The following is a 16182-nucleotide window of genomic DNA, read 5'->3' as shown; positions in this document are numbered from 1 at the left end:
CATGCATGCGCGCACACATGCACTTGCATAAGTACACGCTTCATCAACTCTGAAAGGACTGAGGTACAGTAAAGACTGTTGTTTTGATACAGATAAAGCTTGAAGCTTCAACCGAGTACATTTCAAAACTTGTAGAAGCTTAAAGGCAAAACAACTTGTGCTCGAGCACCAAAGAAAAAAACCTGTTTTTTCAGTCATCTTTGCCAGCATTCAACACCTTTGTCTCTAAGCACCGGCCTGGCAGTTAATCAAAAAGGTGTGCTCGGTGTCAGAGGATTTCAGCCTGGTTGGAAGCGTATGCAGCGTTCTCCTGACCAGACTGACTTTGTTTGGATGTTTGCAAGATGACTTGAAGCCCACTTCAATGCATTTACTATTACGACAGGATCAAACATGCGCCATTGGAAAAGCAGACTCAGGAAGAAGCAGTAGCTGTTTCTGCAAATATACAGATGATGTTGAAGTAGGTGTCATATATCCATCACATCACCCAGTCACATTTGAACGTCTTGAACTACATTAAAAATAAAACAAGATGCAGAGCTGTCTCTACAGTTTCAGCCCTAGTTATGAAATCCAGCCCCATTAGGTAAATGCACAGAAGTGGATCAGACATCAACAGTACTTGCCACTGCTTGCTTACAGCATCTATTGTAGCCTGACAACCAAGCACAGGCAGCACACAAGCAATTTGTGGGAGTCTTTGTGTTTCTCTGCATTTCCATGTGCAATCAGTTATATGCATCCGTGGGTATATACTGTAAATGTGAACCTCATTTGGGAGTGCACACACCCAGTCCAGCAAGCTGCAAACACTGTACCCTCCACAGCTCCTGGCTAATCAATCCCTTACGAAGGCATCTTGGCATTCCTTTCAAACAGAGTGGTTTAGATTTGGCCAGGCCATTATTACAGAGCAGGGGAAGATGATGCTTCAGTTAAGTAGCTGCCTCTCAGTGGCTTAGTGGTTGAGGTTAGATAGATTCCATAGGATGATATGTTGCTGTGTGAGTGTGTGTGTTGTCCCAGTTCTGTCTGAGGGTGGCCACAGAGGCTTAGTGGTAGAATGCCAAGATGCTCTTTTAACCAAAGAGACGATTAGAGATGAGCTTCTGCTGCTATGGTACCTTGCTTATACTGGAAGCCACTGAGTATCATCACACACACATAAAATATTCATACACACATGCTTCCATATGCAGTGGTGAATGGAAAATCATGTTTTGAACACTGGGTACATGGTGACCATGGATATTGCGGAATCAAATTCAAAAGATGTACACACAACCCCAACCTTCTGTCATATTGGACTCTTTACGTTGCAGATTGCTTCAGTAACATCTGCATACACCACATTTACGCAGCTATATTGAGTCCGCCTGGGAAAAGGTTGATTTTTAACACCAGTTCAAAGTGACTGGGAGCTCGAGCCAGAGAAGGAACGATGCTAGGAGAGCTCAGAGTGAATAGCTGTTATGGTAACTGTGGTGAAAGGAGATCAGCCCATGCAGTGACCTATACATGTAAGTTTGCGTGTAGGGTTTATATATCCTATTTTTACCACGTCACCACTGGTCTGCAAAGCGTTGAACACAGTGGAAGCGAGCATTTCTTCTGTGTCCGCACTCACCAGTAATGTGAAACTGTCAGTGTGTGGAAAGTACGAATGCACCAAACTACACTTTTGTTAATGATCTCATCCAGTCACACGCATAATTTACTATTATTTTTAACATTCACTATTCAATTAAATAACAGTATTCATACTTCCAAACACAACTCAAAAAGTCACAAGAAATAAAATAAGGTAATAAAATAAAGGTGTAACTTTCAAAAAACAAAGAAAGTAGCATGGCACATAAATCAAGCCAGCATGCAGCAAGACAGCATTTGTTTCAAGTCATCAAGTCAGTAATATTTTATGAATAAAAGCCTGAATTTGGGTAATTTGAGCATGAGTATTTCAATATGTGCATGCTCATCATACATGTAGATGTGGCGGCGTGTGGTGTCGGACTAAAAACATGTTCTGTAATATTGCTCAATACTCATACATCAGCAGTACAGGCCTATGTCTGTTTCAGTGCATATACCAAACGTTTTCATAAAATAAAACGAATAAAAGAAGTAATAATAACAAAATGTTGGCAATATTAGTTGGGGCTATTACTAATAAAAATGTTCAACGAGTTAAAGCATAGAATTTCACCCCGACAACAAATCACCCATTGTTTAATGTAACTCTGGTGACTCTGATAAAGATGGGAATGATCACAGAGATTTTAATTACCAGCAACTTCTTATCAGTTATAGGAACCAAATAAACCATAAGCTTTGGGCCTCTTCAGGGCAGCAAAACAAGCCACACATTTACATTATTCCCTGATGAAGTTGTCAAGGCAAATATGTTAGCTGTTATTTATTTACACATGTAGCAGATACAAAGCAGCATTAACTTTTTATTGTTTGTGGCCAACCCCTGAATGTAAAATCACTCTAATTTTAACCCTATCTGGTCTCCACCCAGTTCTGTGAGGAATATCAGGCTTTCTAGCAGCTAGCAGCTCCACTATGTTCACCAGCTAGTCTCTGACTCCGTCTGTCTGCTGTTTGGTGCTGGGCAGGTAGTGCACAGTGGCTTCGTCAGAGCTTCGTCAGAGCTGTGAGACTCAACCAAACCAGTAAAGCTGCAAAATGAAAACAATGAGCTGAAAGGTGCTAAAACTGACTGTAGAGCTGAGGGCAGCCACAGAGTTAATGATAATTCTTTGTAGTTTTATCACTATTGATTAGTGCAGCTGTAATGACTATAAACAACCTGCTTTTGACCTACTAGACTCCTACTTGACTGTATGTATGTGTATGATATGTACATTTGAGTGTGTGAGGCTACACATTTATTTATTTACAGTACAAAATATTTAATATCCCATCCACTGTAAGGACAATGTAAATATATCTCTGAATCTACTTTCAGTTATGGCCAGAAGCAGCACTAACCAAAGTGCTGAGTGTCTCAGGCAGTCCATGCTATTTAAGTCTGGGGTTGCAGCAGCTCTCCTGCCTTCCCCTGCAGTGCACAGTTTTCTGGTCAGTAGCTGTGTCCAAGGGAATTCTTTAGGGCTTTGGTTATGTGTTATTCTCTGAGGCTTCTGCCCTCTGTTATGCTTGCTAGGCCCAGGCATATCAGACTTCAGTGTGCATTCTTGAAATACTGTATATGAATCTTCAAGACCTTGTGGGATGGATTTAGGGATGAGCAAGAAGTCATGGACACATTTTTTAATGGTAAATGGACCTGTACTTGTATGGCGGCTTTCTAGTCTTCCGACCACTCAAAGCGCTTTTACACTATGTGCCACATTCGCCCTTTCACACACATTCACTCAGTGATGGCGAAGTCACCAAAATCGAGACTAACTTATTCACACACCAATGCTCGTGCATCAGGAGAAATTTGGAGTTTCAGTATCCTGCTCAAAGATACTTCGACACATGGCAGGAGGAGCCGGGGATCGAACCAACAACCTTCCGATTGGGGGGGACGACCCGCTTTGCCTCTGAGCCACACAATCTGTCAGGCAGACTGTTTGTTTTTCTGTCAGTATGAAGAACAGTCAAGGGAATATGCAACTGAGAAGTAGATGCTTTTGAATGATTTGTTTAGGAATGCTTTGTTTTTGCTCTGCACTCTAAATGAGTTCTGTTTCCCTGCAGGCAGAATATCATGCACTCTCTCCATGAGGCAATATGAATGTAAAATACGATCCAGAGCAGGAGGAGAGAGGTTTTTCATCTTTTTAGTGGATTTTGAACACTGAGTGCAAAATAAATGCTTGAACTTTATCTTGGCAGCATTTAAATGGCACAGTATTACTAAAATTCACTAGAACTTAACACAGCATTTTATTCAGTGTCTTTGCATTGACTAACTCAGCATGTTCTCAAGGATTATCTTGAGTTATATTTCCTGCTGTCAGTAAATATTATGTTATCACATAACTCTCTTTGATGTTCTCCTGATAACAGTCTGATAAATACTTATAAAACTACTCGCCAACATGTCCAACTGATCCGTTTGCCTGGATGACTTTATGCATACCTTCTCCTTTTATAGCAACTCTCGTGCTTGGCATTTCTAGCAAGGGGGATTTTTTAGGCCATTGTTGCATAATGGACATTATGTCAAGAGTTTTCACTGATTGCAGCCCAGCACATCCCGCTTGTCTCTTACTTTAGATCCTTTGGTATTCATCTTGAGCCATCTGTGTAAACAGACATTTGTGTACATTTTTTTGAAAATACCTTTTTGAAATTTGGAATTTATGCTCATGTAAAAGGCTGTAATTCACTTCCAAGTAACAGTACACAACATTTTGGCTGTTTGTCCTGTAGCTTTTTATACACTTCACACAGTACATGCTTGTCAAGTGCACCCTCCCTCCCTCTCCCTTCCCCCCCATCCATTCCCTCCATCCTGCACCATCTCTCCATCCCAGCTGCATGTGGTCAGGAGCTTGGACAGTGGGCAGGGACATGGCTGGGCGGTCCTGCTGGCCCGGCTGTGCTTGGTGGTGGGGAAAGTGGGTGGATTAGGCCCTCCCTCCATGGGTCTGAAAGGCCTGGAGCTCTGAACGCAGAGCTAACCACTCTAACTGCACAGTATAAATAGAACAAACTTGGGTTTGAGAGAGCCCACATCTTCACTTCTTAACTGTCGGGCAGATAGCAGAGACAGAAAGCAACAGAGAGAATGGGTGTATTATGAAAACATAAGTAATGTAACTGAAGTGGAATTTCCTTGTGAACCTTTGAAGGTATCAGGAGAAGAAGGATAGGGAGTACAGGAAAGGAGAGAAAATAAATGGATATGAAATGAGAGACAGGGTTGAAAGAGCACTGGAGGAATATTTGCAGCTGGAATGACAAACTTAGTCGCTAAAAGAACTGCAATGTGTTGGAAATATTGGCAGAGTTTCTACAGTAAATCCACTTTCTCCACCTTTTCCGAGTGATGACCGGCCAGAGCCAGCAGGTTTTCTGTCCAAATCCACTTCCCAACAAAAGCCAAGTCCAGGTGATGGTTCAGCACACACATTCACCGTTATGTAAGAATTGCGGGAATGCTTTCTGGCTAACTGCAACGGGCTGAGTGGGAATTTGATGTGAGAGCCCCTGTAGGTCGGCGAATTCCTGCTGCCATGGAGGATTCTAGCATCCAAATTCCTCTCCTCCGCAGTGTGGTGGAGTTACAATGAAATACCTTGCAGTGCTGAACTCCACTGCCTTTGAAGTTCTATTCAGGACCGTGCGTTGGGCTGCTGTTGTTGCATGCCATTCCTCACACAATAAGCTGTTATGTCACTGTTACTCCTGGCCAAACCCGTGATGTGTCACACCAGACGAGGCCGATCCATGCTCGCATTGGCTCAGCCAAACGATTTCTGCATCTGAAAAAGTTCAGTATCGGATGCAAGTTGGATGCAGGGCAAAAGCCACTAAGTGGTCTTGAATGCTTTACAATGCAGATGATGTGTTTTGATAAAAATATGATTGCTATGCACTATTGACCACTTTATTACATAATGCCTTAAATGCAAACAGTGTGACTCTGGTAGACATTATGTCTCAAATGTGTTTGTTTAGAATCTGTGGCACAAATAGGAATGGGCACACTTCATTGAGCATATTACTATAGCAACAACTGGTTTGTGTATTGATTAGTAGCTATGTGTCACTTTCAATTAGGCCATACTGAAGAGATAAGAGAGTGTGTGTGTGAGGATGCTGCTTTGTTTTGTTTTTTTTGTACTGCCCATAGAGCAATGCAAATGCCATTTCTTTTCCAGTTTTTGTTGTTGTAGAAAAATTTATATTTCTGCTAAAATCAGTGTCTATTGGCTTTGCAATAATATTGCTTTTAAACTCACACACACAAGCCCATACACACACGTGCACAGTCTGATCATAAACAACAGAGATAATAGCTCCACTGCTCCACCACCGACATGGAGAGCAATGTAGAGAGACTTTGATGACAGCCAGGAAATGAAAGGGAACATATTACACAAGACAGAAATAGAACAGAGAGGCGTCTTATTGATTCTCAGATTTTGAATTATAGTCATCACAGTGCATATAGTGAAGACAGGAAAAAGAAGAATGATGGAGGCAGGAGGGGCCAGAGATTAAGGGAAAACATGGACAAATGACTTTGCATCCTTCCAGGGTGAACGCTAATGTAGAAGTTTTGTTGGAGGTGTAATCGAGCTGCACTCTCTCTTGTCTTTCACCCTCCATCAGAGAGGTTACACAGAGTGGAGGAGAAAGTAGATATGTGTGTGTGTGTGTGTGTGTGTGTGGTGTGTGTGCTGTTGTGTGTGTGTGTGTGTTGTCGTGTGTGTGCTGTCAGAGAGAGATGGACACAAACTAGCAAGCATCGCACTTAGTTGGTGACACATAGAGAGCCCCTGTGTTTGTTAGACAGCACCAAACCAGGTCAGCTGTTCAACATGTTAGAAACAGAATCCGCTGTAAATGAAGTACATTTCTCGGACATTTGCTATTTCAAATTGTAGCCCATGTGTTTCTTCTGTAGGACACAAAAACCACTTACCTTCCAAATAAATAGACAGATATTGCGTTGTGATTTACAGCTACAATGTTTTTAAGTCTGTCATTAACAGTTTTATGTATATTGACACAACTTACAGATTAAACTGTAGGCATTTTCTAGACATTTAAAGGTTGTATACATAAGAAATTTTAGTTTAAAACATAAAAAAAAAAAACATCTCCAAAATTATCAAAGAATGTGAATCAACTAACAGTTTTGACATTATGACAAAGATGCTTGTATGTGGTTGCAGAGATACCTACTGATGGAAAACCACTAAGCCCCGGCTTCTTGGTCTCGTAATACCACTTTATAACCAAAGAGGCAACTAGTGAGTCCACTGTAGTATCCAGTGTCCCTCAGTCCAACAGGATGAGGATGAAGAAGGCAATAAACCACATTCAGTGGCAAAGAAAGAAGTGAAGAAATGAAGCATCACCAGATTAACTTTGTGGTTTGTTTTCCACCACGCACTGAGACAGATCTTGATAAAAGAGATAAAGTACAAACAGTTACATGCAAATCGTGTCTTGAAAACCTACTCGCAATTAACGATTCTGATTCTTGATGCTCAAACAGCTGTTAATGTTAATGTGGTTTTTAGCAATAGCTTATAAAGTATAGCTATTCTGTATAATGTCACTGGCAAGTGTTCCTGCTACATGCGATCAAAACTCGCAGCCAGTGAGAGCAGCTCAACTCTGCTGACCTACGATCCCTCCCTGGCTCCGTCTAATTGCCATGGCGACGACTCAAATGACTGCACTCACGCAATGGGATGTCACAATTAGTTACACTTGGATTCTAACCAACAGACAATTATTATCTTACAACTGGAGAGCAACATTTGTTAGCCTGGCCATCTCTTAAAAGGGAACTTGGCAACTGTTTCAGTTTAATAACACCCGTTTAGAACATTGTGGATGGTTAGATGGCCTGTTCCGTGAAAATGAGTGACCCCCCCCACCCCTGTCAGCGACCCCCAGCGGAAAACCAAACTGCAACTTGGAATACCATCCCGTAAATTGGAAATAGGGGGAAGTATCCGAGAGCGAAGAACAGTTGAGAAAAGCAACGGCTTTACGCAAATCACACAAACCGCCGCTCAATACGTTTAGTTATAATTATTACCCACCTCGGTAGATATGCCACACGAAAAAGTTGCCCGGTGAAAAAAAGGCACATCAGCAGCGGTAGAAAGGGGGAGGAGGGTGCCGCAAGTGAGTTGTTTTTACGACATGTTGTGAAATACACGTCCCAGAGCTGTAGTTGCCAAGTTCACCTTTAACACTACAGTACTTCATTAAAATGCTGATTTATCACACATTTTCACCTTTATTAATTGCATATTGCACTTGGCCATATCGCAATTTTGATAATATTTCAATTAATTGTGCAGCGCTAGGTGAAATGCTGTCCCCAGTTTGTTTGTATGAATTCTGACATATAGCTCCTTTAAATACAAAGTGTGAATACATTGCTCAAAACAAAAACATTCATTTTGGAAGGACTGTTTTTAGGAACCCATATGCAGTATGTAAAACCACTGTCTGCACTGACAGAGACAATACAATACAATCAGTCAACCATGCTGTTTTGTCTCATTGATCCACAGACCATCATCTCAGCTGGACATAAGGAGCATGTGTTGTTTTGTGTGAACACTAAAAGAGTGGGACTGTGCCCGGCCAAAACGCATTGATGTTTTTGATAGTTCAAGATGTCACCAACAAGTAAAATAAAGGCTTGTAAAAAATGTTGTCTGGAATGACTTGGATTCTGCCTTTTGTTTTTAAAAACAAAACAAGCTGCCTCTGGTCTGAATTGTGGAACCGTCTGATAAGCATTCAGAGATGACTCATACCAGAATTACTTATTTTACCAAAATAAAGCTGCAACTTTTTTTTATTTGTTGGCCAACGCACCATAACATGTGGCATCATTCATTCTGTAATGATCTACTCCACATGTATATCTTTGTGCTTTTATTGTTTTAGTGAAATCCTGAGGACAAACCTCTAAAGCAAACTGACAAGAACACTACTGTGAATAAATATGACCAGGAATATTCAGGTTCAGGTACAATACATGCAGTCACTTCCCTTATAGTGAGGCTCTTTTATTTTCCATCATCACTCACATAGTTGAATGAACGCACTTAGCAGTCATTTTCACCACTCATTTATCATTTATTCTGCTGGCTTGTTACTCAGGCAATTTGAGGTAAGTGCCCCTGGTCAAGGGCACCAAGTCATTTCATCCCAGGAGGTAGAGCTGACAAGTAATCTTCAGACCCACCATATTATGCAGCTGCACCCCATAGAGTGAATGATAATGCTCCTTGAAGGTGATATAAGGCTTGTGTGCCATGTTTATTTTTATTTTGATCCAGATGAATATTAAGTAGATACTTACTGACTGACCTGAATATTTTGTGATGCAGTTCTGAAAGAGATTCCACTCTTGAAAGGTTCCCTCCAGTCATTTACCTACACTTAAACTAAGCTGGGGAACTGATGAGCTACTGATTTAACAAAAAGAATGCAGTGGTCAAATTGAAAGCAGCAAAGGCCCAGGCTGCCTTACTTTCAAGGTTCAGTGTGTATCATTTAGGAGGATATATTGGCAGAAATGGAATATAATGTTCATTATCCTGTAAGAATGGTTGTGTTTTTGTTTGTAACATGGGTTTTGGGTTAAAAATTGGTAGTGTCTTTTCTGAGACAACCTTAATGACATCGCTATAACACCATCCAATCCAAATGTCCAGATTCACCACTCTTGCAGACTCATGGACTCATGAGGTGCATCCCCAAGATGGACTGTCCAAACCCACAATTCATCCAGTCCTCGAGTGGACTTTCTGCAGACGTTTATTTTTCATTTTTATGTTTATTTAGCAGAGACAATGCACAATAACAGCTCATTTTCATGTGTAGTCCCTGGACGGACGCCATACTTCATTACCCACACAAAATGTTTTTCCAATTGCAGACAAAACAACCCCAAAAAGAACTTATTATGAATGTGTAAACAATTATTTTATTAAAACATTACTTGAATCCTGCAGGCCAGAAATATTATTTAACCTCATCATGATACTGAAATATAAAGAAGTATAGGCTATAGAGGTAATCAAAATGCATTTATTACTGTAGTCTTTAAGCGATGATAGCCTAAACAGCTGTGCAGTGTAATGCCAAATATAAGCGAAGAAAAACAACCAAAAACAACTAAAGATGGTCCTGTGAGTAATACACAGAAACAAGTGAAACACACTTGAGGCCTGCCTATCAGCGGCTTGCAGTCTCTCGCCGTCGCAGACTATCTTAGAAGTAGTCCACTTTTGACCCATTAAGAGAGATTTGATTTGATATTTTAGAGGTACTTCATTAAAGCATGTCTAATGTATGAGCATATACATGGATCACATGTACATGCCTGCAAGTTCCACTGTACACAAAAGCATTGTGCGTATGTGCACGCTAAATGGACATGTGTGAATTCAGTTAGCGCCATTTCTGTTCTGCCAGACACCCCTGAGACCCCGAGGTGTCGACTGGACCTCTTCACATCTGCAGCCCTGTCAAATCAAGACTGTCTACAAACAACCTGGCTCCTGTCGGATGGACGCTCAGAGAATCCTCCTGTAACTGCATCTGTTAGTCTTGGCTTTCTGCGCCGGGATATAAAAGCTATACGGTTTCAAATTATTTGAATGGTTTGAGGTGTGCTTGATTTGACTGCCTGGACAGTCCAGGCATCTCACAAGTGGGCCTTTCCCTTGTGAGATCTTGAGGTCCAGCAGTCCTCACGTCTTCCAAACTTTTAAAGAAATCCAAATGCACTTGAGCAGCGACTTTGCCTCGGCCGTTTTCCCACTAGTCTCTCTGAGGTCAGTGTAAAACCTGGAGTAACTCTGAGTTTGGACAGATATTCCCACTCACTGAATGGGTTTACTGGAAAGATACTTAATTTGTCGTAATGACACTGTTCACTGTGACATGATGGGTTAATTATATAATATTATATGTCATATATTTGTGTTCCAAACAATAGAATGGTTAAGATCTATCTGAACTGACTCCAAGTAAAACATTTGCCACAATGTGTGTGTGTGTGTGTGTGTGTGTGTGTGTCTGTGTGTGTCCACATGTCGCCAAGTCTAATTCACTGACTGAGTTTTGGGGGTCAGGCTAAAAGGCTCAGGTTAAAGTTACTGACGGAGTGTCATTATCTGACATGAATCTAAGTCCCCTATGATATACTATCCGCTCTGGATTGTAGATTTGACCTCCCCTCGGTTTTGCCAAATTGAAGAGATTAATCGAGGCCTCTTGCCTGGTTTTCTCTCATGGGGCAGAATCACTCGCTTCCACTGGATAATGTCATCCTGGCTTTGACAGGCCAGGCCAGCTGAGTTCTGTCTACTCCTCAAACTTCAGTCAAAGTGAGAACATACTCATTTCAAAGAGAACATACATTTCCCACAATGCATTTTGTTCTTACTTTAAACTTCCTCTGGATCCACAGATGACATTATACAACTGATTTCAGTCCCCATGACAAGTAAACTGAACTTCATGTGTAAAACTGGTGCAGTACCCCTTTAACCTCTTGTGTTTCCAACTTGTGTTGTTTTCATGTCATAAAGATAAATTATCCAGTCGTCATCTTCACATGATGACTTAAAGTATGGCTTCGGTTATGCCTTGGTGACCTGCCAGGTTTTAAACATATTCTTTCATGACCATAACAGGTTTTCCTGACAGCTTTAATGAGCAACATTAATAAGAACACTGTGGCACTCACTGTGTGAGTTACTGCGTCTCCAACACATTCATCCAGAAGTCTCCACAGTGTAACTGATCTTCCATTTCATGGGTACAAATTGTGAAGAGTTCAGTTCAGGCCACCTCTCCAACACTTTAACAATCTTGTTTACTGACCTTCATCAAACCGATTTCTTGCTAAAGGAATTATCTCACACACCCTATACCCTAAACATCACAGCAGGGCTCGTTTCATTCTCTAACACATTAAATTAGTATTGATGTCCAAGTCTGAGCCCAGGTCAAAGTGGATGCCCAGAATTTGCAATTAATGAAGGATTACAGGCTGTGAGGAGATCAAAACACTGCCAGTCGTACAGTTTCTTCATATTTCAGAGGATTAAATGCTTAGCAGCCTGAGCAGCAAGACCTTTACTTTATGTTTTACAGAACTTTATTGGCAGGGTTGGGAGGGTTACTTTAAAAATGTAATCCAATACAATTACTGATTACCTGTTAAAGAGTGTAGTCAGTAACCTAATTCAAGTATCACAATATTAAAGTAACTTTTACTGTGCGTCATCCCCTCTGTCCACCCCCTTTTCTGTTAATCTTCAGTTGCCCTATTCAATAAAGACAAAAAGCCCCAAAAAATATACTAAAAGAAGATTTTTTAACATCACAAATGTGTCCTCTGCTAAGTGTATTTTTTAAAAGAAAAACTGAAGTATTTTAAAATTGTAATCCTGCTAAATGATCCCTATTTTACTAAATGTAACTGTAATGTGATTACATATTTTTTCTGTTTTGTATCCTGATTATATAACTCAGTTATATGCAATCCGTTACTCCCCAAGTCTGTTTATTGGACTATATTTCACAGTGCTATAGTCAAGACCATCTTTGTCAAGTCCAAGACCAGGACGAGTCAAGACAGAGTCCAGAGACCGAGACAGAAAAAAACGGAATGCTTTTTCCATCGTGAATGAGATGAGTTTTGGCCACCAATGTCAATGCTCCCTCTTGATGGATTTTGAATTAAACCAATACCCACAAGTGTGCTTCATCAATGGTTTTGGTTTGATGGACGACTTCAGAAAAAACCCAATATATATTTCTGGACTCTTTTAAAACCAAAGTCCAAGCCAAGTGCGAGACAAGTCCAAGTGCGAACTGGCCTACCAATGAGTCCAAGACAACAGAAAGAACATCTGAGACCGGACTGGAGTACTACAGCACAGATATTCCATCTGCAAACATTAAATCTGTGCTCCATTTTAACTAACACTCACACTTATTACAGTATATATCATTATGGCTGAAGTAGTAATTGTAAGGGGGGGATCCCTTACAGTTATCTGCTATATTACTTTCCATATTGCACTCCTATAGCTGTGTTCCTGCAGGGAGCTGTTAACTGCACTGCAGTAACATGTTATTGGCAGCTTGGTTGTTTACTGGCAGCAATGAAAACTTGAACAAGACAATTCATTATTAATGAAATGAAATGAGCAGTTACCATCCTCACCTTCAACACACACACACACACACACACAGAGAGAGACAGACACACACACAGAGACAGACAGACAGACAGACAGAGTGCGGTGGCTTTAAGAGGGGAGGCGTGGTGCTGCTGTTTTGACCGATTTGTCAATCCCTTCACTCTCCACTACCACTCAGCTGAATGAACATCCTCGTACAGCCAGCACAGCACAGGGCATCGGCTCCCTGTGTACTCAGCCCGCCGCCGCACTGATTCCTCGCTCACATCTGCCCGCTGACAGCGACAAGGGATTATTATTACCGAGCAGGCACTGTTTCTCCACAACGAAGCTGGTAGGTGAGTTTATAATTCCGCTGCGAATCGTGAGGAATTGAGCGACAGGCTACCTTGTGATGGTGCTCCCTCCCCGGCGGCTCTCCCCTTTAGCAGCGGGGGAAGCAGAGGGAGCCCTCGGCTGGAGGTTGCTCCTCTCCAGCACAGATATGGGGATAAGGGCATTATTAAAGGACTGTTAGGGTGTCAGCTGCGGTGGCTAATTTGGCATTGTAAAATAAGATTGAAGCTTCAGTCCTGTGCTTTAAGATGGAAATGTGCTTTGACTGGCTGCCGTTTTTTCTTCCATCAATGTAGGACCCATCACCTGGTTTGAAGCCTGAATCAGCTTCATGTATTCATATTAAAGGGGGGGAATGATTAATGGCTTAATATCCTGTCAAATATGACATGTTATCGACCCCCATTAGATGCATATTGGTTCATTCCCACTGATTATTCTGTCTAGATTTGACGCTTGATGACATTATGATACTGCTCTGTTATCATTACAGATATGTGCTGTGATGATGGGCTGCATTCAGCCTTCATGATGCGCAGTGTATTTGACCTCGATATTAGGCGGCTGTGTTCACTGAGCTACACGGACACATGTAGTTCCTGTGAGCATCCAAAGAGGGCGCTGCGTCCCCTCATCTGTCACCACACTGCCTGCCTCTGCCATACTGCAAAAAATGTCTATTCATAACAAGTGTAACCTGTAGTCTTACAATCAAATGTTGTTCAGATCAAGTAAGGGGTTGTTCTGTGAGTGATACTTTTTCATTTTTTGCTTTTTGCTTTTCCTTTTTCCACCACAAAAAATGTTAAAATCTAGACTTAAGGCAGCGAGACTATTTAAGAAATTGTCCTTGTATTCATTAAGATCCTTGTCAAAATCATCCACAATGAGGGGAATTCTATCACCTCTTTGGAAGATATTTTCTCATTTCCAGAAAAATTTGACTTTCAGGCTCAATATCAGAATAAATAACTTCTCATGATGGACTCTTCTTGCAGTGGGAAGCAGTTTCTATTCTCTCCTGCTAAATTTGGCTGCAGCAACATCTTCAGGTCATGTTTTCCATCCAGACATCGACATATGTCAAAATATTTGTTCCCGTAACAGAAAACAGGTGTCTCTTCATAACTCAGCTGTCTAAATTTTAGAAATAAATCTAGACAGTGCTGATTGGTAAAGGCTGAGATTTACGGTTTCTGAATTGTTTTGTTCAAATAAAAAAAAAACCCAAACACTAGGATGGGAAAGGCATCAGGAGCTGTTTAATCTGACTGAACATCTGGCAGAGATGCAGCAATGGGTCCTCTTGGTCAGTTGTTGAGGCTTTACAAGCACAGCACCATGCTAAGCCCCAAAATGATCCCCCCCTCCTCCTCCTTACCCACGCAGCTTTGCCTAAGGAGTACTTAGTATCTGCTACATTCCTCCTCCTGGATCAAGATTGTGCTACTTGGGAGTGTCAAGTAAGCTACGGTTATCCCTAACTGTTTTTGGAGACAGAGAGAGAAAATAAGAAATAAAACAGGGGGAAAAAATAAAAATGATGATTATGGGTGAAAGGATCTGAATGGATTATGACATAGAAATTACATTTTAATCATGCTAACCCATGGGGAGTAAGTGGCTTGCAGGATTTGCCCATGTAAGGCTGCTGAAGGAGTTTTCAACAATGTGTAATGCACATACTTTACAGGCATCAATAGGCTGCCCACTGAACCCCACAGACTTGTGCTAATGGACGTCAGCGCTGGATGGATTTATTGAAAAGCCCTGCACTATAGCCGGCTGTATAAGCAGAGCTGCAAACATCCACTGAGCTTTTAATACGCTTTAAGCTTTTTCACAGGTTCAGCTTCGAGCATGTAAAATCATACATATAAAACAGGGGTATTTGTCTGTTTACTCCCAAGTCAGACTGGAGCAGCTGTTCCTGCAATTTGGCTACAGTATTTTTAGGTCCACTGTTTTGATTATCGCGCAAATCCTTGTCCAGCTACCTGTGTGTTTTTCAGTAGGGAGGGAGGGAAGAAAAATAGGTCTGACGTCCAAGACTAACAAGACCACTGGGCTGAGGTGTTCAGCTTCTGGCCGTGCCCCTGCTGACAGAGCAGACGGTACAGAGCTTTTGGTTGTGCGTGTGTGTTTGTTTCTGTGGCGGAAGGATGACTGGAAGCCTTGCTCAGCTCAGGGTTACCAGGTATTGGGGTGGCCACACATGGCTGTGGTGTGTGTCCAGTCTAAGCTCATCAAACATGGCAAAGGGTGGCCAGCAGGAGAAAGACAGGACCATTGTTCCCAACCAGCCGCTGATGCAGAGGTTTACGCACTTTCACCGGGGCCAGATGTTTTGGTTGGCAATTGCCTCTGCCATTTGCGGCCGTTAAGGTGAGAATCTGGTGTGGCGGGCAGGATAGGGCAGGAGCTGAGTGGCCACAGGGCACATTTAAGGCCTCGTTTTGGTCTCCGCTCCGGCCCAGTCTTCTCTTTGGATAGGCAGGCAGCATGCCGGCTTACTGTATCTGTGCAGAGTTTCTGGCACAGATCGAAAGAGTCTGGGAGTAATTAGCTGTGAGGGTATAATCCTACACCAGACACAGCGTCTGTTAAAAGTGTGCACCCCAGTCTCCTCCTACCAATCCTCAATCCCAAGTGGTTATGACCCCCACAAACCCCACCTCTTCCACCTAGCACCTTTATTTATGAGTACATGTGAAAAGTAGTGAAACTGGCTTGGTTCACAGATTAGTTTTTGCAGCAGGGGGCAACCATATTTTTACACCATGAATTACACTCACATAGCCTGCATATGGAGTGCCAAATCTCATTGGAGAACAGTATTTTTCTTGCTAGCTGTCAGATAGTCGCCCAGAAGCATCCTAAAAAGGATAGTTAGAGACCGATACAATGCCTGCATGATAATGCTCAATCACTGTGAAAGAGCTTAGATCATAAA

At 41.8% G+C, this 16182-nt stretch overlaps 1 protein-coding gene across 2 annotated transcripts in view; it reads left to right on the top strand.

The window, feature by feature from the left end:
- Window positions 1-13072: 13072 nt before the first annotated feature.
- Window positions 13073-16182, top strand: part of daam2 (dishevelled associated activator of morphogenesis 2) — a 95243-nt gene continuing 92133 nt past the window's right edge. The window contains exon 1 of one of the 2 annotated variants that reach the window (XM_035674293.1): window positions 13073-13227. The gene's annotated coding sequence lies outside the window, so the exon portion shown is untranslated. Of the gene's footprint in view, window positions 13232-16182 lie in introns of both variants that reach the window. The other variant, XM_035674292.1, reaches the window with a different exon arrangement.

Source organism: Morone saxatilis, unplaced genomic scaffold, assembly GCF_004916995.1.
Source record: "Morone saxatilis isolate NCDOM2014 unplaced genomic scaffold, NCSU_SB_2.0 Contig3, whole genome shotgun sequence".
NCBI lineage: Eukaryota > Metazoa > Chordata > Actinopteri > Moronidae > Morone > Morone saxatilis.
Note: the sequence above shows the minus strand (reverse complement) of the source record. Positions and strands in the feature narration are given on the sequence as shown.